This window comes from Lingula anatina, chromosome 2 (genome assembly GCF_051362555.1).
Source record: "Lingula anatina isolate TDL-2025a chromosome 2, LinAna3.0, whole genome shotgun sequence".
NCBI lineage: Eukaryota > Metazoa > Brachiopoda > Lingulata > Lingulida > Lingulidae > Lingula > Lingula anatina.
In genome coordinates this window covers 40,748,091-40,771,695 of record NC_141768.1, presented here as the reverse complement: position 1 = coordinate 40,771,695, position 23,605 = coordinate 40,748,091, and the positions used below count along the sequence as shown (strand labels likewise).

General features: G+C 40.1%; 1 protein-coding gene across 1 annotated transcript in view; it reads right to left on the bottom strand.

Moving 5' to 3' along the window:
- LOC106176283 (2-oxoadipate dehydrogenase complex component E1-like) overlaps positions 1-23,605 on the bottom strand; it is a 165,029-nt gene that overhangs the window by 21,996 nt on the left and 119,428 nt on the right. The window contains exon 2 of the mRNA XM_087004769.1: positions 184-353. The gene's annotated coding sequence lies outside the window, so the exon portion shown is untranslated. The remainder of the gene's footprint in view (positions 1-183; positions 354-23,605) is intronic.

Sequence of the window (23,605 nt, the reverse complement as noted above, 5' to 3'; positions counted from 1 at the left end):
AGTTTTAGAAGAATGTTTAAAAAACTTTCAATTTTAGAATACGCCCGAAGCCTCCAGCGGAGCGAGATGATAATATACTGTACAGTCAGGACCGCCCGCATAAAATGGGGAAAAATAGACAATACGTTTGGATACAGCGTTTTGAATCCATGCATCGGTGTCTAGCCGAGTCCAAGCACTTACCTCAGATTATCAGAGTAATCCTCCTGGGAAGGAAAGTAATCTAATACGTAGGCCTATTGTTATTTTGGTTCATCGCCCTGTCCACCCTGGGTGCGGCATGAAAAAATGACGTGATGATAAACCACCAAGAGGTCAAGACCCCCGTCACCGCATCGACCGGGGAGACCTATCTGTAAGTAAAGACCAAAGAAAATGTATTTTTTAAACCCCGGTTAACCTGAACACACTGACCTTTTCATTCTCCAGACTATGTCACGAAGGGGAGATCACAGTATCATTAAAGAAATGAGGAAGAAAAAAAGACAAATGCTCTTATAACTGTTTAATAATGATTTTCTTTGGTTGGTTTAAGTTATCGGTTTGAGTGGATGACTTTCTGAGAGCAAGTGCAAAACACCTAATTACATGGATCAATGGTTTTTACAATAGATGCGGGTCTGGGGCCGTATTCTCGAAAGACTGTAACTTACAAATTCTTGTAACATTTCACGTAAGTCCGGTCGTTCACGTAAGTTGGTATTCTCGAAGTTTTGTAAGTTACAAACTTGTAAATATGCACGTAAATTTATAACTGCCCCCGACCTGCTGTAACTCTGCGAAAAGTTGTACGCATGCTCATTTGGTCAAAAGTCGGCGAGAGAGTGTTGTCTGAGGGAATTTTATGCTCGTGTTTCATGTTGGATATTTTTGACAGCAAGTAAAATTATTAACCCATGGATGCATTATTATCAGCGAGAAATGTTAATCTTTTGGATATTTCAGTTAAGTTGCCTAAAAGTAACGATTTTGAGGAGAATTATACGTTTCTGTCGGTCGCGTAATCGCAGTTTAGTAGGGTGTCCGAATTTTAAAATTAAAACGAACACTTATTTTTGGAAGAACATGAAAGAAATATTAATGCTATTAGAAAGCCGAGTAAATGAGCTTTTTTTGCAATATAAAACAATTCAGTTGTTACTCAAGATTAATTATATTAAATTAGACGACAGTTATATTTCAGAAAATAAATGTTTGACTTTTTTTAGAAGGAAGATACGTGTTTAGTCAGAATAAATTTAAATTATACCAGAACACTTATTTTAAAAGATGCAGGTTTGTTCGGAAGAAGATCACTCAAAATCACCAAAAATCAACCCATCTATGATGAAAATCAATCTACCACACCTGACCAAACAAATGACCCAACACACCTACCGGTCACTATATAATGAAGAAATAAAATATTCCCTACATGGCCAAGATTGTAGAAATCTGCTGTACGAGGACCTTATGAAAATCACTCAAAACCACCCAAAAACGACCCGTCGTCAATTTTGTGTGAAATGTGATGAAAATCAATCTACCACACCTGTCATTCATAAAAAATGTGGAAACACGCCCGGATCACTTCATTAAAGCCCCCAATTCCAGCTTTAAAGATAGCCAAAAACACAGCTGAAAACAGGATCTGGAGAGGGGGGGTGTGTGTGGCCAGAGTTTTTGCTCTTTTTCTTCCTTAATATTGACACAACCACTCTTCCAGTACTTTATACTTACTACAAATGACCCAACACACCTACCGGTCACTATAATGAAGAAAAAAAATTTCTTCCCTTTTTGGCCAAAATTGAAGAAATCTGCTGTACGCGGACCTTATGAAAATCACTCAAAACCACCCAAAAACGACCCGTCGTCAATTTTGTGTGAAATGTGATGAAAATCAATCTACCACACCTGTCATTCATAAAAAATGTGGAAACACGCCAGGATCACTTCATTAAAGCCCCCAACTCCAGCTTTAAAGATAGCCAAAAACACAGCTGAAAACAGGATCTGGAGAGAGGGGGGGGGGTGTGGCCAGAGTTTTTGCTCTTTTTCTTCCTTAATATTGACACAACCACTCTTCCAGTACTTTATACTTACTACAAATGACCCAACACACCTACCGGTCACTATAATGAAGAAAAAAATTTTCTTCCCTTTTTGGCCAAAATTGAAGAAATCTGCTGTACGCGGACCTGATGAAAATCACTCAAAATCACCCAAAAACGACCCGTCACCAATTTTTCCGAAATGTGATGAAAATTAATCTACCACACCTGTCATTCATAAAAAATGTGGAAACACGCCCGGATCACTTCATTAAAGCCCCCAATTCCAGCTTTAAAGATAGCCAAAAACACAGCTGAAAACAGGATCTGGAGAGGGGGGGGGGGGGGGGGTGGCCAGAGTTTTTGCTCTTTACCACTCTTCCAGTACTTTATACTTACTACAAATGACCCAACACACCTACCGGTCACTATAATGAAGAAAAAAAATTTCTTCCCTTTTTGGCCAAAATTGAAGAAATCTGCTGTACGCGGACCTGATGAAAATCACTCAAAATCACCCAAAAACGACCCGTCACCAATTTTTCCGAAATGTGATGAAAATTAATCTACCACACCTGTCATTCATAAAAAATGTGGAAACACGCCCGGATCACTTCATTAAAGCCCCCAATTCCAGCTTTAAAGATAGCCAAAAACACAGCTGAAAACAGGATTTGGAGAGAGGGGGGGGTGGCCAGAGTTTTTGCTCTTTTTCTTCCTTAATATTGACACAACCACTCTTCCAGTACTTTATACTGACTACAAATGACCCAACACACCTACCGGTCACTATAATGAAGAAAAAAAAATTTCTTCCCTTTTTGGCCAAAATTGAAGAAATCTGCTGTACGCGGACCTGATGAAAATCACTCAAAATCACCCAAAAATGACCCGTCACCAATTTTTCCGAAATGTGATGAAAATTAATCTACCACACCTGTCATTCATAAAAAAATGTGGAAACACGCCCGGATCACTTCATTAAAGCCCCCAATTCCAGCTTTAAAGATAGCCAAAAACACAGCTGAAAACAGGATCTGGAGAGAGGGGGGGTGGCCAGAGTTTTTGCTCTTTTTCTTCCTTAATATTGACACAACCACTCTTCCAGTACTTTATACTGACTACAAATGACCCAACACACCTACCGGTCACTATAATGAAGAAAAAAAAATTTCTTCCCTTTTTGGCCAAAATTGAAGAAATCTGCTGTACGCGGACCTGATGAAAATCACTCAAAATCACCCAAAAACGACCCGTCACCAATTTTTCCGAAATGTGATGAAAATTAATCTACCACACCTGTCATTCATAAAAAATGTGGAAACACGCCCGGATCACTTCATTAAAGCCCCCAATTCCAGCTTTAAAGATAGCCAAAAACACAGCTGAAAACAGGATCTGGAGAGAGGGGGGGTGGCCAGAGTTTTTGCTCTTTTTCTTCCTTAATATTGACACAACCACTCTTCCAGTACTTTATACTGACTACAAATGACCCAACACACCTACCGGTCACTATAATGAAGAACAAAAAATTTCTTCCCTTTTTGGCCAAAATTGAAGAAATCTGCTGTACGCGGACCTGATGAAAATCACTCAAAATCACCCAAAAACGACCCGTCACCAATTTTTCCGAAATGTGATGAAAATTAATCTACCACACCTGTCATTCATAAAAAATGTGGAAACACGCCGGGATCACTTCATTAAAGCCCCCAATTCCAGCTTTAAAGATAGCCAAAAACACAGCTGAAAACAGGATCTGGAGAGAGGGGGGGTGGCCAGAGTTTTTGCTCTTTTTCTTCCTTAGTATTGACACAACCACTCTTCCAGTACTTTATACTGACTACAAATGACCCAACACACCTACCGGTCACTATAATGAAGAAAAAAAAATTTCTTCCCTTTTTGGCCAAAATTGAAGAAATCTGCTGTACGCGGACCTGATGAAAATCACTCAAAATCACCCAAAAACGACCCGTCACCAATTTTTCCGAAATGTGATGAAAATTAATCTACCACACCTGTCATTCATAAAAAATGTGGAAACACGCCGGGATCACTTCATTAAAGCCCCCAATTCCAGCTTTAAAGATAGCCAAAAACACAGCTGAAAACAGGATCTGGAGAGAGGGGGGGTGGCCAGAGTTTTTGCTCTTTTTCTTCCTTAGTATTGACACAACCACTCTTCCAGTACTTTATACTGACTACAAATGACCCAACACACCTACCGGTCACTATAATGAAGAAAAAAAAATTTCTTCCCTTTTTGGCTAAAATTGAAGAAATCTGCTGTACGCGGACCTGATGAAAATCACTCAAAATCACCCAAAAACGACCCGTCACCAATTTTTCCGAAATGTGATGAAAATTAATCTACCACACCTGTCATTCATAAAAAATGTGGAAACACGCCCGGATCACTTCATTAAAGTCCCCAATTCCAGCTTTAAAGATAGCCAAAAACACAGCTGAAAACAGGATCTGGAGAGAGGGGGGGGGTGGCCAGAGTTTTTGCTCTTTTTCTTCCTTAATATTGACACAACCACTCTTCCAGTACTTTATACTGACTACAAATGACCCAACACACCTACCGGTCACTATAATGAAGAAAAAAAATTTCTTCCCTTTTTGGCCAAAATTGAAGAAATCTGCTGTACGCGGACCTGATGAAAATCACTCAAAATCACCCAAAAACGACCCGTCACCAATTTTTCCGAAATGTGATGAAAATTAATCTACCACACCTGTCATTCATAAAAAATGTGGAAACACGCCCGGATCACTTCATTAAAGCCCCCAATTCCAGCTTTAAAGATAGCCAAAAACACAGCTGAAAACAGGATCTGGAGAGAGGGGGGGGTGGCCAGAGTTTTTGCTCTTTTTCTTCCTTAGTATTGACACAACCACTCTTCCAGTACTTTATACTGACTACAAATGACCCAACACACCTACCGGTCACTATAATGAAGAAAAAAAAATTTCTTCCCTTTTTGGCCAAAATTGAAGAAATCTGCTGTACCCGGACCTGATGAAAATCACTCAAAATCACCCAAAAACGACCCGTCACCAATTTTTCCGAAATGTGATGAAAATTAATCTACCACACCTGTCATTCATAAAAAATGTGGAAACACGCCCGGATCACTTCATTAAAGCCCCCAATTCAAGCTTTAAAGATAGCCAAAAACACAGCTGAAAACAGGATCTGGAGAGAGGGGGGGTGGCCAGAGTTTTTGCTCTTTTTCTTCCTTAATATTGACACAACCACTCTTCCAGTACTTTATACTGACTACAAATGACCCAACACACCTACCGGTCACTATAATGAAGAAAAAAAAATTTCTTCCCTTTTTGGCCAAAATTGAAGAAATCTGCTGTACGCGGACCTGATGAAAATCACTCAAAATCACCCAAAAACGACCCGTCACCAATTTTTCCGAAATGTGATGAAAATTAATCTACCACACCTGTCATTCATAAAAAATGTGGAAACACGCCCGGATCACTTCATTAAAGCCCCCAATTCCAGCTTTAAAGATAGCCAAAAACACAGCTGAAAACAGGATCTGGAGAGAGGGGGGGTGGCCAGAGTTTTTGCTCTTTTTCTTCCTTAATATTGACACAACCACTCTTCCAGTACTTTATACTGACTACAAATGACCCAACACACCTACCGGTCACTATAATGAAGAAAAAAAAATTTCTTCCCTTTTTGGCCAAAATTGAAGAAATCTGCTGTACGCGGACCTGATGAAAATCACTCAAAATCACCCAAAAACGACCCGTCACCAATTTTTCCGAAATGTGATGAAAATTAATCTACCACACCTGTCATTCATAAAAAATGTGGAAACACGCCCGGATCACTTCATTAAAGCCCCCAATTCCAGCTTTAAAGATAGCCAAAAACACAGCTGAAAACAGGATCTGGAGAGAGGGGGGGTGGCCAGAGTTTTTGCTCTTTTTCTTCCTTAATATTGACACAACCACTCTTCCAGTACTTTATACTGACTACAAATGACCCAACACACCTACCGGTCACTATAATGAAGATAAAAAAATTTCTTCCCTTTTTGGCCAAAATTGAAGAAATCTGCTGTACGCGGACCTGATGAAAATCACTCAAAATCACCCAAAAACGACCCGTCACCAATTTTTCCGAAATGTGATGAAAATTAATCTACCACACCTGTCATTCATAAAAAATGTGGAAACACGCCCGGATCACTTGATTAAAGCCCCCAATTCCAGCTTTAAAGATAGCCAAAAACACAGCTGAAAACAGGATCTGGAGAGAGGGGGGGTGGCCAGAGTTTTTGCTCTTTTTCTTCCTTAATATTGACACAACCACTCTTCCAGTACTTTATACTGACTACAAATGACCCAACACACCTACCGGTCACTATAATGAAGAAAAAAAAATTTCTTCCCTTTTTGGCCAAAATTGAAGAAATCTGCTGTACGCGGACCTGATGAAAATCACTCAAAATCACCCAAAAACGACCCGTCACCAATTTTTCCGAAATGTGATGAAAATTAATCTACCACACCTGTCATTCATAAAAAATGTGGAAACACGCCCGGATCACTTGATTAAAGCCCCCAATTCCAGCTTTAAAGATAGCCAAAAACACAGCTGAAAACAGGATCTGGAGAGAGGGGGGGTGGCCAGAGTTTTTGCTCTTTTTCTTCCTTAATATTGACACAACCACTATTCCAGTGCTTTATACTGACTACAAATGACCCAACACACCTACCGGTCACTATAATGAAGAAAAAAAAATTTCTTCCCTTTTTGGCCAAAATTGAAGAAATCTGCTGTACGCGGACCTGATGAAAATCACTCAAAATCACCCAAAAACGACCGGTCACCAATTTTTCCGAAATGTGACGAAAATTAATCTACCACACCTGTCATTCATAAAAAATGTGGAAACACGCCCGGATCACTTCATTAAAGCCCCCAATTCCAGCTTTAAAGATAGCCAAAAACACAGCTGAAAACAGGATCTGGAGAGAGGGGGGGTGGCCAGAGTTTTTGCTCTTTTTCTTCCTTAATATTGACACAACCACTCTTCCAGTACTTTATACTGACTACAAATGACCCAACACACCTACCGGTCACTATAATGAAGAAAAAAAAATTTCTTCCCTTTTTGGCCAAAATTGAAGAAATCTGCTGTACGCGGACCTGATGAAAATCACTCAAAATCACCCAAAAACGACCGGTCACCAATTTTTCCGAAATGTGACGAAAATTAATCTACCACACCTGTCATTCATAAAAAATGTGGAAACACGCCCGGATCACTTCATTAAAGCCCCCAATTCCAGCTTTAAAGATAGCCAAAAACACAGCTGAAAACAGGATCTGGAGAGAGGGGGGGTGGCCAGAGTTTTTGCTCTTTTTCTTCCTTAATATTGACACAACCACTCTTCCAGTACTTTATACTGACTACAAATGACCCAACACACCTACCGGTCACTATAATGAAGAAAAAAAATTTCTTCCCTTTTTGGCCAAAATTGAAGAAATCTGCTGTACGCGGACCTGATGAAAATCACTCAAAATCACCCAAAAACGACCCGTCACCAATTTTTCCGAAATGTGATGAAAATTAATCTACCACACCTGTCATTCATAAAAAATGTGGAAACACGCCCGGATCACTTGATTAAAGCCCCCAATTCCAGCTTTAAAGATAGCCAAAAACACAGCTGAAAACAGGATCTGGAGAGTGGTGGGGGTTGCGAGAGTTTTTGCTCTTTTTCTTCCTTAATATTGACACAACCACTCTTCCAGTGCTTTATACTGACTACAAATGACCCAACACACCTACCGGTCACTATAATGAAGAAAAAAAAATTTCTTCCCTTTTTGGCCAAAATTGAAGAAATCTGCTGTACGCGGACCTGATGAAAATCACTCAAAATCACCCAAAAACGACCGGTCACCAATTTTTCCGAAATGTGATGAAAATTAATCTACCACACCTGTCATTCATAAAAAATGTGGAAACACGCCCGGATCACTTGATTAAAGCCCCCAATTCCAGCTTTAAAGATAGCCAAAAACACAGCTGAAAACAGGATCTGGAGAGAGGGGGGGTGGCCAGAGTTTTTGCTCTTTTTCTTCCTTAATATTGACACAACCACTCTTCCAGTACTTTATACTGACTACAAATGACCCAACACACCTACCGGTCACTATAATGAAGAAAAAAAAATTTCTTCCCTTTTTGGCCAAAATTGAAGAAATCTGCTGTACGCGGACCTGATGAAAATCACTCAAAATCACCCAAAAACGACCGGTCACCAATTTTTCCGAAATGTGATGAAAATTAATCTACCACACCTGTCATTCATAAAAAATGTGGAAACACGCCCGGATCACTTCATTAAAGCCCCCAATTCCAGCTTTAAAGATAGCCAAAAACACAGCTGAAAACAGGATCTGGAGAGAGGGGGGGTGGCCAGAGTTTTTGCTCTTTTTCTTCCTTAGTATTGACACAACCACTCTTCCAGTACTTTATACTGACTACAAATGACCCAACACACCTACCGGTCACTATAATGAAGAAAAAAAAATTTCTTCCCTTTTTGGCTAAAATTGAAGAAATCTGCTGTACGCGGACCTGATGAAAATCACTCAAAATCACCCAAAAACGACCCGTCACCAATTTTTCCGAAATGTGATGAAAATTAATCTACCACACCTGTCATTCATAAAAAATGTGGAAACACGCCCGGATCACTTCATTAAAGTCCCCAATTCCAGCTTTAAAGATAGCCAAAAACACAGCTGAAAACAGGATCTGGAGAGAGGGGGGGGTGGCCAGAGTTTTTGCTCTTTTTCTTCCTTAATATTGACACAACCACTCTTCCAGTACTTTATACTGACTACAAATGACCCAACACACCTACCGGTCACTATAATGAAGAAAAAAAATTTCTTCCCTTTTTGGCCAAAATTGAAGAAATCTGCTGTACGCGGACCTGATGAAAATCACTCAAAATCACCCAAAAACGACCCGTCACCAATTTTTCCGAAATGTGATGAAAATTAATCTACCACACCTGTCATTCATAAAAAATGTGGAAACACGCCCGGATCACTTGATTAAAGCCCCCAATTCCAGCTTTAAAGATAGCCAAAAACACAGCTGAAAACAGGATCTGGAGAGTGGTGGGGGTTGCGAGAGTTTTTGCTCTTTTTCTTCCTTAATATTGACACAACCACTCTTCCAGTGCTTTATACTGACTACAAATGACCCAACACACCTACCGGTCACTATAATGAAGAAAAAAAAATTTCTTCCCTTTTTGGCCAAAATTGAAGAAATCTGCTGTACGCGGACCTGATGAAAATCACTCAAAATCACCCAAAAACGACCCGTCACCAATTTTTCCGAAATGTGATGAAAATTAATCTACCACACCTGTCATTCATAAAAAATGTGGAAACACGCCCGGATCACTTCATTAAAGCCCCCAATTCCAGCTTTAAAGATAGCCAAAAACACAGCTGAAAACAGGATCTGGAGAGAGGGGGGGGTGGCCAGAGTTTTTGCTCTTTTTCTTCCTTAATATTGACACAACCACTCTTCCAGTACTTTATACTGACTACAAATGACCCAACACACCTACCGGTCACTATAATGAAGAAAAAAAATTTTCTTCCCTTTTTGGCTAAAATTGAAGAAATCTGCTGTACGCGGACCTGATGAAAATCACTCAAAATCACCCAAAAACGACCCGTCACCAATTTTTCCGAAATGTGATGAAAATTAATCTACCACACCTGTCATTCATAAAAAATGTGGAAACACGCCCGGATCACTTCATTAAAGTCCCCAATTCCAGCTTTAAAGATAGCCAAAAACACAGCTGAAAACAGGATCTGGAGAGAGGGGGGGGTGGCCAGAGTTTTTGCTCTTTTTCTTCCTTAATATTGACACAACCACTCTTCCAGTACTTTATACTGACTACAAATGACCCAACACACCTACCGGTCACTATAATGAAGAAAAAAAAATTTCTTCCCTTTTTGGCCAAAATTGAAGAAATCTGCTGTACGCGGACCTGATGAAAATCACTCAAAATCACCCAAAAACGACCCGTCACCAATTTTTCCGAAATGTGATGAAAATTAATCTACCACACCTGTCATTCATAAAAAATGTGGAAACACGCCCGGATCACTTCATTAAAGCCCCCAATTCCAGCTTTAAAGATAGCCAAAAACACAGCTGAAAACAGGATCTGGAGAGAGGGGGGGGTGGCCAGAGTTTTTGCTCTTTTTCTTCCTTAGTATTGACACAACCACTCTTCCAGTACTTTATACTGACTACAAATGACCCAACACACCTACCGGTCACTATAATGAAGAAAAAAAAATTTCTTCCCTTTTTGGCCAAAATTGAAGAAATCTGCTGTACCCGGACCTGATGAAAATCACTCAAAATCACCCAAAAACGACCCGTCACCAATTTTTCCGAAATGTGATGAAAATTAATCTACCACACCTGTCATTCATAAAAAATGTGGAAACACGCCCGGATCACTTCATTAAAGCCCCCAATTCAAGCTTTAAAGATAGCCAAAAACACAGCTGAAAACAGGATCTGGAGAGAGGGGGGGTGGCCAGAGTTTTTGCTCTTTTTCTTCCTTAATATTGACACAACCACTCTTCCAGTACTTTATACTGACTACAAATGACCCAACACACCTACCGGTCACTATAATGAAGAAAAAAAAATTTCTTCCCTTTTTGGCCAAAATTGAAGAAATCTGCTGTACGCGGACCTGATGAAAATCACTCAAAATCACCCAAAAACGACCCGTCACCAATTTTTCCGAAATGTGATGAAAATTAATCTACCACACCTGTCATTCATAAAAAATGTGGAAACACGCCCGGATCACTTCATTAAAGCCCCCAATTCCAGCTTTAAAGATAGCCAAAAACACAGCTGAAAACAGGATCTGGAGAGAGGGGGGGGTGGCCAGAGTTTTTGCTCTTTTTCTTCCTTAATATTGACACAACCACTCTTCCAGTACTTTATACTGACTACAAATGACCCAACACACCTACCGGTCACTATAATGAAGAAAAAAAAATTTCTTCCCTTTTTGGCCAAAATTGAAGAAATCTGCTGTACGCGGACCTGATGAAAATCACTCAAAATCACCCAAAAACGACCCGTCACCAATTTTTCCGAAATGTGATGAAAATTAATCTACCACACCTGTCATTCATAAAAAATGTGGAAACACGCCCGGATCACTTCATTAAAGCCCCCAATTCCAGCTTTAAAGATAGCCAAAAACACAGCTGAAAACAGGATCTGGAGAGAGGGGGGGTGGCCAGAGTTTTTGCTCTTTTTCTTCCTTAATATTGACACAACCACTCTTCCAGTACTTTATACTGACTACAAATGACCCAACACACCTACCGGTCACTATAATGAAGATAAAAAAATTTCTTCCCTTTTTGGCCAAAATTGAAGAAATCTGCTGTACGCGGACCTGATGAAAATCACTCAAAATCACCCAAAAACGACCCGTCACCAATTTTTCCGAAATGTGATGAAAATTAATCTACCACACCTGTCATTCATAAAAAATGTGGAAACACGCCCGGATCACTTGATTAAAGCCCCCAATTCCAGCTTTAAAGATAGCCAAAAACACAGCTGAAAACAGGATCTGGAGAGAGGGGGGGTGGCCAGAGTTTTTGCTCTTTTTCTTCCTTAATATTGACACAACCACTCTTCCAGTACTTTATACTGACTACAAATGACCCAACACACCTACCGGTCACTATAATGAAGAAAAAAAAATTTCTTCCCTTTTTGGCCAAAATTGAAGAAATCTGCTGTACGCGGACCTGATGAAAATCACTCAAAATCACCCAAAAACGACCCGTCACCAATTTTTCCGAAATGTGATGAAAATTAATCTACCACACCTGTCATTCATAAAAAATGTGGAAACACGCCCGGATCACTTGATTAAAGCCCCCAATTCCAGCTTTAAAGATAGCCAAAAACACAGCTGAAAACAGGATCTGGAGAGAGGGGGGGTGGCCAGAGTTTTTGCTCTTTTTCTTCCTTAATATTGACACAACCACTATTCCAGTGCTTTATACTGACTACAAATGACCCAACACACCTACCGGTCACTATAATGAAGAAAAAAAAATTTCTTCCCTTTTTGGCCAAAATTGAAGAAATCTGCTGTACGCGGACCTGATGAAAATCACTCAAAATCACCCAAAAACGACCGGTCACCAATTTTTCCGAAATGTGACGAAAATTAATCTACCACACCTGTCATTCATAAAAAATGTGGAAACACGCCCGGATCACTTCATTAAAGCCCCCAATTCCAGCTTTAAAGATAGCCAAAAACACAGCTGAAAACAGGATCTGGAGAGAGGGGGGGTGGCCAGAGTTTTTGCTCTTTTTCTTCCTTAATATTGACACAACCACTCTTCCAGTACTTTATACTGACTACAAATGACCCAACACACCTACCGGTCACTATAATGAAGAAAAAAAAATTTCTTCCCTTTTTGGCCAAAATTGAAGAAATCTGCTGTACGCGGACCTGATGAAAATCACTCAAAATCACCCAAAAACGACCGGTCACCAATTTTTCCGAAATGTGACGAAAATTAATCTACCACACCTGTCATTCATAAAAAATGTGGAAACACGCCCGGATCACTTCATTAAAGCCCCCAATTCCAGCTTTAAAGATAGCCAAAAACACAGCTGAAAACAGGATCTGGAGAGAGGGGGGGTGGCCAGAGTTTTTGCTCTTTTTCTTCCTTAATATTGACACAACCACTCTTCCAGTACTTTATACTGACTACAAATGACCCAACACACCTACCGGTCACTATAATGAAGAAAAAAAATTTCTTCCCTTTTTGGCCAAAATTGAAGAAATCTGCTGTACGCGGACCTGATGAAAATCACTCAAAATCACCCAAAAACGACCCGTCACCAATTTTTCCGAAATGTGATGAAAATTAATCTACCACACCTGTCATTCATAAAAAATGTGGAAACACGCCCGGATCACTTGATTAAAGCCCCCAATTCCAGCTTTAAAGATAGCCAAAAACACAGCTGAAAACAGGATCTGGAGAGTGGTGGGGGTTGCGAGAGTTTTTGCTCTTTTTCTTCCTTAATATTGACACAACCACTCTTCCAGTGCTTTATACTGACTACAAATGACCCAACACACCTACCGGTCACTATAATGAAGAAAAAAAAATTTCTTCCCTTTTTGGCCAAAATTGAAGAAATCTGCTGTACGCGGACCTGATGAAAATCACTCAAAATCACCCAAAAACGACCGGTCACCAATTTTTCCGAAATGTGATGAAAATTAATCTACCACACCTGTCATTCATAAAAAATGTGGAAACACGCCCGGATCACTTGATTAAAGCCCCCAATTCCAGCTTTAAAGATAGCCAAAAACACAGCTGAAAACAGGATCTGGAGAGAGGGGGGGTGGCCAGAGTTTTTGCTCTTTTTCTTCCTTAATATTGACACAACCACTCTTCCAGTACTTTATACTGACTACAAATGACCCAACACACCTACCGGTCACTATAATGAAGAAAAAAAAATTTCTTCCCTTTTTGGCCAAAATTGAAGAAATCTGCTGTACGCGGACCTGATGAAAATCACTCAAAATCACCCAAAAACGACCGGTCACCAATTTTTCCGAAATGTGATGAAAATTAATCTACCACACCTGTCATTCATAAAAAATGTGGAAACACGCCCGGATCACTTCATTAAAGCCCCCAATTCCAGCTTTAAAGATAGCCAAAAACACAGCTGAAAACAGGATCTGGAGAGAGGGGGGGTGGCCAGAGTTTTTGCTCTTTTTCTTCCTTAATATTGACACAACCACTCTTCCAGTACTTTATACTGACTACAAATGACCCAACACACCTACCGGTCACTATAATGAAGAAAAAAAAAATTCTTCCCTTTTTGGCCAAAATTGAAGAAATCTGCTGTACGCGGACCTGATGAAAATCACTCAAAATCACCCAAAAACGACCCGTCACCAATTTTTCCGAAATGTGATGAAAATTAATCTACCACACCTGTCATTCATAAAAAATGTGGAAACACGCCCGGATCACTTCATTAAAGCCCCCAATTCCAGCTTTAAAGATAGCCAAAAACACAGCTGAAAACAGGATCTGGAGAGAGGGGGGGTGGCCAGAGTTTTTGCTCTTTTTCTTCCTTAATATTGACACAACCACTCTTCCAGTGCTTTATACTGACTACAAATGACCCAACACACCTACCGGTCACTATAATGAAGAAAAAAAAATTTCTTCCCTTTTTGGCCAAAATTGAAGAAATCTGCTGTACGCGGACCTGATGAAAATCACTCAAAATCACCCAAAAACGACCCGTCACCAATTTTTCCGAAATGTGATGAAAATTAATCTACCACACCTGTCATTCATAAAAAATGTGGAAACACGCCCGGATCACTTCATTAAAGCCCCCAATTCCAGCTTTAAAGATAGCCAAAAACACAGCTGAAAACAGGATCTGGAGAGAGAGGGGGTGGCCAAAGTTTTTGCTCTTTTTCTTCCTTAATATTGACACAACCACTCTTCCAGTGCTTTATACTGACTACAAATGACCCAACACACCTACCGGTCACTATAATGAAGAAAAAAAAATTTCTTCCCTTTTTGGCCAAAATTGAAGAAATCTGCTGTACGCGGACCTGATGAAAATCACTCAAAATCACCCAAAAACGACCGGTCACCAATTTTTCCGAAATGTGACGAAAATTAATCTACCACACCTGTCATTCATAAAAAATGTGGAAACACGCCCGGATCACTTCATTAAAGCCCCCAATTCCAGCTTTAAAGATAGCCAAAAACACAGCTGAAAACAGGATCTGGAGAGAGGGGGGGGTGGCCAGAGTTTTTGCTCTTTTTCTTCCTTAGTATTGACACAACCACTCTTCCAGTACTTTATACTGACTACAAATGACCCAACACACCTACCGGTCACTATAATGAAGAAAAAAAAATTTCTTCCCTTTTTGGCCAAAATTGAAGAAATCTGCTGTACCCGGACCTGATGAAAATCACTCAAAATCACCCAAAAACGACCCGTCACCAATTTTTCCGAAATGTGATGAAAATTAATCTACCACACCTGTAATTCATAAAAAATGTGGAAACACGCCCGGATCACTTCATTAAAGCCCCCAATTCAAGCTTTAAAGATAGCCAAAAACACAGCTGAAAACAGGATCTGGAGAGAGGGGGGGTGGCCAGAGTTTTTGCTCTTTTTCTTCCTTAATATTGACACAACCACTCTTCCAGTACTTTATACTGACTACAAATGACCCAACACACCTACCGGTCACTATAATGAAGAAAAAAAAATTTCTTCCCTTTTTGGCCAAAATTGAAGAAATCTGCTGTACGCGGACCTGATGAAAATCACTCAAAATCACCCAAAAACGACCCGTCACCAATTTTTCCGAAATGTGATGAAAATTAATCTACCACACCTGTCATTCATAAAAAATGTGGAAACACGCCCGGATCACTTCATTAAAGCCCCCAATTCCAGCTTTAAAGATAGCCAAAAACACAGCTGAAAACAGGATCTGGAGAGAGGGGGGGTGGCCAGAGTTTTTGCTCTTTTTCTTCCTTAATATTGACACAACCACTCTTCCAGTACTTTATACTGACTACAAATGACCCAACACACCTACCGGTCACTATAATGAAGAAAAAAAAATTTCTTCCCTTTTTGGCCAAAATTGAAGAAATCTGCTGTACGCGGACCTGATGAAAATCACTCAAAATCACCCAAAAACGACCCGTCACCAATTTTTCCGAAATGTGATGAAAATTAATCTACCACACCTGTCATTCATAAAAAATGTGGAAACACGCCCGGATCACTTCATTAAAGCCCCCAATTCCAGCTTTAAAGATAGCCAAAAACACAGCTGAAAACAGGATCTGGAGAGAGGGGGGGTGGCCAGAGTTTTTGCTCTTTTTCTTCCTTAATATTGACACAACCACTCTTCCAGTACTTTATACTGACTACAAATGACCCAACACACCTACCGGTCACTATAATGAAGATAAAAAAATTTCTTCCCTTTTTGGCCAAAATTGAAGAAATCTGCTGTACGCGGACCTGATGAAAATCACTCAAAATCACCCAAAAACGACCCGTCACCAATTTTTCCGAAATGTGATGAAAATTAATCTACCACACCTGTCATTCATAAAAAATGTGGAAACACGCCCGGATCACTTGATTAAAGCCCCCAATTCCAGCTTTAAAGATAGCCAAAAACACAGCTGAAAACAGGATCTGGAGAGAGGGGGGGTGGCCAGAGTTTTTGCTCTTTTTCTTCCTTAATATTGACACAACCACTCTTCCAGTACTTTATACTGACTACAAATGACCCAACACACCTACCGGTCACTATAATGAAGAAAAAAAAATTTCTTCCCTTTTTGGCCAAAATTGAAGAAATCTGCTGTACGCGGACCTGATGAAAATCACTCAAAATCACCCAAAAACGACCCGTCACCAATTTTTCCGAAATGTGATGAAAATTAATCTACCACACCTGTCATTCATAAAAAATGTGGAAACACGCCCGGATCACTTGATTAAAGCCCCCAATTCCAGCTTTAAAGATAGCCAAAAACACAGCTGAAAACAGGATCTGGAGAGAGGGGGGGTGGCCAGAGTTTTTGCTCTTTTTCTTCCTTAATATTGACACAACCACTATTCCAGTGCTTTATACTGACTACAAATGACCCAACACACCTACCGGTCACTATAATGAAGAAAAAAAAATTTCTTCCCTTTTTGGCCAAAATTGAAGAAATCTGCTGTACGCGGACCTGATGAAAATCACTCAAAATCACCCAAAAACGACCGGTCACCAATTTTTCCGAAATGTGACGAAAATTAATCTACCACACCTGTCATTCATAAAAAATGTGGAAACACGCCCGGATCACTTCATTAAAGCCCCCAATTCCAGCTTTAAAGATAGCCAAAAACACAGCTGAAAACAGGATCTGGAGAGAGGGGGGGTGGCCAGAGTTTTTGCTCTTTTTCTTCCTTAATATTGACACAACCACTCTTCCAGTACTTTATACTGACTACAAATGACCCAACACACCTACCGGTCACTATAATGAAGAAAAAAAAATTTCTTCCCTTTTTGGCCAAAATTGAAGAAATCTGCTGTACGCGGACCTGATGAAAATCACTCAAAATCACCCAAAAACGACCGGTCACCAATTTTTCCGAAATGTGACGAAAATTAATCTACCACACCTGTCATTCATAAAAAATGTGGAAACACGCCCGGATCACTTCATTAAAGCCCCCAATTCCAGCTTTAAAGATAGCCAAAAACACAGCTGAAAACAGGATCTGGAGAGAGGGGGGGTGGCCAGAGTTTTTGCTCTTTTTCTTCCTTAATATTGACACAACCACTCTTCCAGTACTTTATACTGACTACAAATGACCCAACACACCTACCGGTCACTATAATGAAGAAAAAAAATTTCTTCCCTTTTTGGCCAAAATTGAAGAAATCTGCTGTACGCGGACCTGATGAAAATCACTCAAAATCACCCAAAAACGACCCGTCACCAATTTTTCCGAAATGTGATGAAAATTAATCTACCACACCTGTCATTCATAAAAAATGTGGAAACACGCCCGGATCACTTGATTAAAGCCCCCAATTCCAGCTTTAAAGATAGCCAAAAACACAGCTGAAAACAGGATCTGGAGAGTGGTGGGGGTTGCGAGAGTTTTTGCTCTTTTTCTTCCTTAATATTGACACAACCACTCTTCCAGTGCTTTATACTGACTACAAATGACCCAACACACCTACCGGTCACTATAATGAAGAAAAAAAAATTTCTTCCCTTTTTGGCCAAAATTGAAGAAATCTGCTGTACGCGGACCTGATGAAAATCACTCAAAATCACCCAAAAACGACCGGTCACCAATTTTTCCGAAATGTGATGAAAATTAATCTACCACACCTGTCATTCATAAAAAATGTGGAAACACGCCCGGATCACTTGATTAAAGCCCCCAATTCCAGCTTTAAAGATAGCCAAAAACACAGCTGAAAACAGGATCTGGAGAGAGGGGGGGTGGCCAGAGTTTTTGCTCTTTTTCTTCCTTAATATTGACACAACCACTCTTCCAGTACTTTATACTGACTACAAATGACCCAACACACCTACCGGTCACTATAATGAAGAAAAAAAAATTTCTTCCCTTTTTGGCCAAAATTGAAGAAATCTGCTGTACGCGGACCTGATGAAAATCACTCAAAATCACCCAAAAACGACCGGTCACCAATTTTTCCGAAATGTGATGAAAATTAATCTACCACACCTGTCATTCATAAAAAATGTGGAAACACGCCCGGATCACTTCATTAAAGCCCCCAATTCCAGCTTTAAAGATAGCCAAAAACACAGCTGAAAACAGGATCTGGAGAGAGGGGGGGTGGCCAGAGTTTTTGCTCTTTTTCTTCCTTAATATTGACACAACCACTCTTCCAGTACTTTATACTGACTACAAATGACCCAACATACCTACCGGTCACTATAATGAAGAAAAAAAAAATTCTTCCCTTTTTGGCCAAAATTGAAGAAATCTGCTGTACGCGGACCTGATGAAAATCACTCAAAATCACCCAAAAACGACCCGTCACCAATTTTTCCGAAATGTGATGAAAATTAATCTACCACACCTGTCATTCATAAAAAATGTGGAAACACGCCCGGATCACTTCATTAAAGCCCCCAATTCCAGCTTTAAAGATAGCCAAAAACACAGCTGAAAACAGGATCTGGAGAGAGGGGGGGTGGCCAGAGTTTTTGCTCTTTTTCTTCCTTAATATTGACACAACCACTCTTCCAGTGCTTTATACTGACTACAAATGACCCAACACACCTACCGGTCACTATAATGAAGAAAAAAAAATTTCTTCCCTTTTTGGCCAAAATTGAAGAAATCTGCTGTACGCGGACCTGATGAAAATCACTCAAAATCACCCAAAAACGACCCGTCACCAATTTTTCCGAAATGTGATGAAAATTAATCTACCACACCTGTCATTCATAAAAAATGTGGAAACACGCCCGGATCACTTCATTAAAGCCCCCAATTCCAGCTTTAAAGATAGCCAAAAACACAGCTGAAAACAGGATCTGGAGAGAGAGGGGGTGGCCAAAGTTTTTGCTCTTTTTCTTCCTTAATATTGACACAACCACTCTTCCAGTGCTTTATACTGACTACAAATGACCCAACACACCTACCGGTCACTATAATGAAGAAAAAAAAATTTCTTCCCTTTTTGGCCAAAATTGAAGAAATCTGCTGTACGCGGACCTGATGAAAATCACTCAAAATCACCCAAAAACGACCGGTCACCAATTTTTCCGAAATGTGACGAAAATTAATCTACCACACCTGTCATTCATAAAAAATGTGGAAACACGCCCGGATCACTTCATTAAAGCCCCCAATTCCAGCTTTAAAGATAGCCAAAAACACAGCTGAAAACAGGATCTGGAGAGAGGGGGGGTGGCCAGAGTTTTTGCTCTTTTTCTTCCTTAATATTGACACAACCACTCTTCCAGTACTTTATACTGACTACAAATGACCCAACACACCTACCGGTCACTATAATGAAGAAAAAAAATTTCTTCCCTTTTTGGCCAAAATTGAAGAAATCTGCTGTACGCGGACCTGATGAAAATCACTCAAAATCACCCAAAAACGATCCGTCACCAATTTTTCCGAAATGTGACGAAAATTAATCTACCACACCTGTCATTCATAAAAAATGTGGAAACACGCCCGGATCACTTCATTAAAGCCCCCAATTCCAGCTTTAAAGATAGCCAAAAACACAGCTGAAAACAGGATCTGGAGAGAGGGGGGGTGGCCAGAGTTTTTGCTCTTTTTCTTCCTTAATATTGACACAACCACTCTTCCAGTACTTTATACTGACTACAAATGACCCAACACACCTACCGGTCACTATAATGAAGAAAAAAAAATTTCTTCCCTTTTTGGCCAAAATTGAAGAAATCTGCTGTACGCGGACCTGATGAAAATCACTCAAAATCACCCAAAAACGACCCGTCACCAATTTTTCCGAAATGTGATGAAAATTAATCTACCACACCTGTCATTCATAAAAAATGTGGAAACACGCCCGGATCACTTCATTAAAGCCCCCAATTCCAGCTTTAAAGATAGCCAAAAACACAGCTGAAAACAGGATCTGGAGAGAGGGGGGGGTGGCCAGAGTTTTTGCTCTTTTTCTTCCTTAATATTGACACAACCACTCTTCCAGTGCTTTATACTGACTACAAATGACCCAACACACCTACCGGTCACTATAATGAAGAAAAAAAAATTCTTCCCTTTTTGGCCAAAATTGAAGAAATCTGCTGTACGCGGACCTGATGAAAATCACTCAAAATCACCCAAAAACGACCCGTCACCAATTTTTCCGAAATGTGATGAAAATTAATCTACCACACCTGTCATTCATAAAAAATGTGGAAACACGCCCGGATCACTTCATTAAAGCCCCCAATTCCAGCTTTAAAGATAGCCAAAAACACAGCTGAAAACAGGATCTGGAGAGAGGGGGGGTGGCCAGAGTTTTTGCTCTTTTTCTTCCTTAATATTGACACAACCACTCTTCCAGTACTTTATACTGACTACAAATGACCCAACACACCTACCGGTCACTATAATGAAGAAAAAAAAATTTCTTCCCTTTTTGGCCAAAATTGAAGAAATCTGCTGTACGCGGACCTGATGAAAATCACTCAAAATCACCCAAAAACGACCCGTCACCAATTTTTCCGAAATGTGATGAAAATTAATCTACCACACCTGTCATTCATAAAAAATGTGGAAACACGCCCGGATCACTTCATTAAAGCCCCCAATTCCAGCTTTAAAGATAGCCAAAAACACAGCTGAAAACAGGATCTGGAGAGAGGGGGGGTGGCCAGAGTTTTTGCTCTTTTTCTTCCTTAATATTGACACAACCACTCTTCCAGTACTTTATACTGACTACAAATGACCCAACACACCTACCGGTCACTATAATGAAGAAAAAAAAATTTCTTCCCTTTTTGGCCAAAATTGAAGAAATCTGCTGTACGCGGACCTGATGAAAATCACTCAAAATCACCCAAAAACGACCCGTCACCAATTTTTCCGAAATGTGATGAAAATTAATCTACCACACCTGTCATTCATAAAAAATGTGGAAACACGCCCGGATCACTTCATTAAAGCCCCCAATTCCAGCTTTAAAGATAGCCAAAAACACAGCTGAAAACAGGATCTGGAGAGAGGGGGGGGTGGCCAGAGTTTTTGCTCTTTTTCTTCCTTAATATTGACACAACCACTCTTCCAGTACTTTATACTGACTACAAATGACCCAACACACCTACCGGTCACTATAATGAAGAAAAAAAAATTTCTTCCCTTTTTGGCCAAAATTGAAGAAATCTGCTGTACGCGGACCTGATGAAAATCACTCAAAATCACCCAAAAACGACCCGTCACCAATTTTTCCGAAATGTGATGAAAATTAATCTACCACACCTGTCATTCATAAAAAATGTGGAAACACGCCCGGATCACTTCATTAAAGCCCCCAATTCCAGCTTTAAAGATAGCCAAAAACACAGCTGAAAACAGGATCTGGAGAGAGGGGGGGTGGCCAGAGTTTTTGCTCTTTTTCTTCCTTAATATTGACACAACCACTCTTCCAGTACTTTATACTGACTACAAATGACCCAACACACCTACCGGTCACTATAATGAAGAAAAAAAAATTTCTTCCCTTTTTGGCCAAAATTGAAGAAATCTGCTGTACGCGGACCTGATGAAAATCACTCAAAATCACCCAAAAACGACCCGTCACGAATTTTTCCGAAATGTGATGAAAATTAATCTACCACACCTGTCATTCATAAAAAATGTGGAAACACGCCCGGATCACTTCATTAAAGCCCCCAATTCCAGCTTTAAAGATAGCCAAAAACACAGCTGAAAACAGGATCTGGAGAGAGGGGGGGTGGCCAGAGTTTTTGCTCTTTTTCTTCCTTAATATTGACACAACCACTCTTCCAGTACTTTATACTGACTACAAATGACCCAACACACCTGCCGGTCACTATAATGAAGAAAAAAAAATTTCTTCCCTTTTTGGCCAAAATTGAAGAAATCTGCTGTACGCGGACCTGATGAAAATCACTCAAAATCACCCAAAAACGACCCGTCACCAATTTTTCCGAAATGTGATGAAAATTAATCTACCACACCTGTCATTCATAAAAAATGTGGAAACACGCCCGGATCACTTCATTAAAGCCCCCAATTCCAGCTTTAAAGATAGCCAAAAACACAGCTGAAAACAGGATCTGGAGAGAGGGGGGGTGGCCAGAGTTTTTGCTCTTTTTCTTCCTTAATATTGACACAACCACTCTTCCAGTACTTTATACTGACTACAAATGACCCAACACACCTACCGGTCACTATAATGAAGAAAAAAAAATTTCTTCCCTTTTTGGCCAAAATTGAAGAAATCTGCTGTACGCGGACCTGATGAAAATCACTCAAAATCACCCAAAAACGACCCGTCACCAATTTTTCCGAAATGTGATGAAAATTAATCTACCACACCTGTCATTCATAAAAAATGTGGAAACACGCCCGGATCACTTCATTAAAGCCCCCAATTCCAGCTTTAAAGATAGCCAAAAACACAGCTGAAAACAGGATCTGGAGAGAGGGGGGGTGGCCAGAGTTTTTGCTCTTTTTCTTCCTTAATATTGACACAACCACTCTTCCAGTACTTTATACTGACTACAAATGACCCAACACACCTGATGGTCACTATAATGAAGAAAAAAAAAATTCTTCCCTTTTTGGCCAAAATTGAAGAAATCTGCTGTACGCGGACCTGATGAAAATCACTCAAAATCACCCAAAAACGACCCGTCACCAATTTTTCCGAAATGTGATGAAAATTAATCTACCACACCTGTCATTCATAAAAAATGTGGAAACACGCCCGGATCACTTCATTAAAGCCCCCAATTCCAGCTTTAAAGATAGCCAAAAACACAGCTGAAAACAGGATCTGGAGAGAGGGGGGGGTGGCCAGAGTTTTTGCTCTTTTTCTTCCTTAATATTGACACAACCACTCTTCCAGTACTTTATACTGACTACAAATGACCCAACACACCTACCGGTCACTATAATGAAGAAAAAAAAATTTCTTCCCTTTTTGGCCAAAATTGAAGAAATCTGCTGTACGCGGACCTGATGAAAATCACTCAAAATCACCCAAAAACGACCCGTCACCAATTTTTCCGAAATGTGATGAAAATTAATCTACCACACCTGTCATTCATAAAAAATGTGGAAACACGCCCGGATCACTTCATTAAA